Below are 3,203 nucleotides of genomic sequence, written 5' to 3' on the forward strand. Positions count from 1 at the left end.
TAAGAACAATTACAATGATTCCATTGACATGATTCAATCATAAGCATTAAACTGGGGGACTCTTCCACCAAAATTCCTTGTTAAACAGCTGAAAAAGAGAAGATAAAAAGTGGTTAGAATCATCACTGTATAAGACAACATTTAGTAAGAATTATAGCTGTCAGAGAAAAAACACAAAATATTCTAAAGAAATACGTGTCCATTTTATGTATCTTGAAACAGTTTGGGGTTGTCACACACAATGCACAGCTTTGGACTGTGATTACGATTCTACACTACTGAAGTTAAAAAGAGTAAACTAGGTTAGTGATGTTTGAGAAGGGGTTAGAGAGTTAAAGAGTAAAAAAGAGCTTTGTAGGGGTGTGGGAAAGGGGAGAATACAAAATAAACATTCTGTATACGGAAAACATAACATAAGAGTAAGGAATATTCTGAATACATGAAATACATGAAGTACGTGCGGGGGCGTAAGCCTCTGTAGTTTTTGGATGCCTAGGGAGGAATTTCTCACCCCCTCCCCCCAAGGCCCGATTAACCAGGCGTGGCCCTGAAGACCCGCCTGGTGTGGGGGGAATCTTGTTCCCCTGGACTAAGTGGTCAGCCCAGGGGTCCTATGGCTAGCTGTCCTGCCCAGAGCCCCCAACATACCAGGCAAACACACCAAGAAATCCTGGCATTCGGAGTGTTCTGGGCCCAGCCGAGCCTCTGTAGTTATCTTTTATTTTCTTAAAACCCATAGATGAGTGAGATTATTATGTGTCTATCTCCTTCCCTCTGGCTTATTTCACTCAGCATAATAGATTCCATGTACATCCATGTATAGGAGAATTTCATGACCATCTCTCCTGACGATTGCATAATATTCCATTGTGTATATGTACCACAGTTTCTTTAGCCTTCATCTGTTGAAGGGCATCTTGGTTGTTTACAGAGTCTGGCTGTTGTAAATAGCACTGCAATGAATATAGGTGTGAGAAAGGAATTTTTGTATTGTATTTTTGTGAACAGAAATATTTGTAAGAGTTATACTGCTTCTCCCCATTATCAGACCCAGAGTTCCTGAAGAAATTGGCCCTTTTCTGCCAGATTTTATCTTTTAAGAGCACTGAGCTGGTATTATGGTTAATTATTCAGGGCAGGATATATTGAAGGCATAGCTTCCTGAAATGGCAGGCTTTAATGAACTAATGCTTTGGAGTTCTCTTGGCATGGACTGGGAAGCTGAGTTATAGATAAAAATTGTTCTCTGATTTTGTGGGTCCAGTGATTGACCTCTGGCCCACTTTCCTGAAACAGGATGATTAAGACTTGGCTTCAATGGGGGAAGATCCAGGAGCCAGAGCAGAAAAGGATTGCATCTTGCAGTGTCTATGTAAATGTTTAATTTTGCCACAGTTAAAGAAACTGATCTGAACCTGTGTGACTGGTTTTGAACCCCTCCCACAATTTCTGGGGAGAATATAATGAGATGAAATACATCCTCTAGTCCAATGGAATCCTTTGCTACAAATCGGGCAAAATCCAGGTGGTCTCCTTGGGCAGAGTCTACTGCGTCCACTAACTGGATAATTGTATTAGTTCTGGTTACCCCGAGTTTGAATTTGAATAGCATAAGTTGATAAAGGGGTGGTAGTGTACTGCGAGAGAAAACTGTATATTCCAACATTCCTACAAGCATGTAGAAATCTCATGATATCATCTTTCTTCCTAATAGGACATTAGAAAGACAATTTTTATTGGCATTTTCAAAGGCTAATGTTTTTTATCAAAATCTGTTGTGCTACTATGTCTTTAATCTTCCTCTGGATAGCCTCAGTCAGTTTTCCTAGAAATTCTGTATATGGCTGAGAAGCTCTTTGAAAAATCTTTTTATAGTAACCCTTAAATTTGGCATCAGTTCATTTCTTCTCCCCATTTTTTTGGGGGCCATACTTGGTGATGCTCAGGGGTTACTCCTGGTTATGCACTCAGAAATCGCTCTTGGCTTGGGGTACTATATGGGATGCAGGGGGATCTAATCATGGTCTGTCCTAGGTTAGCTGCATGCACGTCAAATGCCCTACTGCTGCGTCATAGCTCCAGCTCCTCTTCTCCCCATTTTTGATGGGGTTAGAAGTTTTTATCTTGTTAAGGTATGTCAGTTCCTTGTATATCTTAGATATTAGCTTCTTATCTGATGGGTAATGGGTGAACAGTTTCTCCCATTCTGTGGGTGGCCTTTGTATCTTTGTTTGTATTTCCTCTGAGGTGCAGAAGTTTCTCAGCTTAATATAGTTCCATCTGTTTATCTCCACTTCCAATTTTTTGGAGAGTGCTGTTTTCTCTTTGAAAATGCCTCTAGTCTCAGCATCATAAAATATTTTAGCTATGTGTTCTTCTATATACCTTATGATTCCATATCTAATATTAACGTCTGTAACCCATTTGGATTTGACCTTTGTGCATGGTGTTAAATGGAGGTCTGAGTTTGCTTTTCTGCATGTGGCGACCATTTGTCCCAACACCATTTGTTGAAGAGGTTTTCTTTTCTCCATTTTGAATTTCTTGTCCCTTTATCAAAGATTAATTGATTGTATGTCTTGTATGTCTGGGGAACATTTTCTGAATACTCACGGTTATTCCACTGATCTGAGGGTCTGTCTTTATTCCAATACCATGCTGTTTTAATGACTATTGCTTTGTAGTACAATTTAAAGTTGGGTAAAGTGATGATCCCATCTTCTTTTTCTTAAGGGTTGCTTTAGCTATTCATGCGTTTTTTATTGTTTCAGATGAATTTCAGGAGCATTTAATCCACTTCTTTGAAGAATGTCATGGATATCTTCAGAAGAATTGCATTAAATTTGTACAATGCTTTGGAGAGTATTGCTATTTTAATGATGTTAATCCTCCCAATCCATGAACAGTTTATTTGTCTCCATTTCCTTGTGTCATGAAACATGGCACATAAAAAATGCTCCACATTACTAATCATCAGGGAGATGCAAATCAAAAAACAATGAGGTACCTACATCTCATGCCACACACACCAGCACACATTACAAAGAACAAAAACAATCAGTGCAGTTTTTTTTTTAAATTATTCAGTCGGGTTTCCCACATTTGGGGAAATCGCAGGGGTCAACACATTCGGAGTGCAATGGATAAGCTTCACCCTGGAAAACTACCTTCGTGATCATGGTATCTCCCCTACAGGTAAGTAT

General features: G+C 39.3%; 1 pseudogene; it reads right to left on the reverse strand.

The window, feature by feature from the left end:
* Positions 1-3,048: 3,048 nt before the first annotated feature.
* Positions 3,049-3,203, reverse strand: LOC126016784 (uncharacterized; annotated as a pseudogene).

Source organism: Suncus etruscus, chromosome 8 (genome assembly GCF_024139225.1).
Source record: "Suncus etruscus isolate mSunEtr1 chromosome 8, mSunEtr1.pri.cur, whole genome shotgun sequence".
Taxonomy (NCBI): Eukaryota; Metazoa; Chordata; class Mammalia; order Eulipotyphla; family Soricidae; genus Suncus; species Suncus etruscus.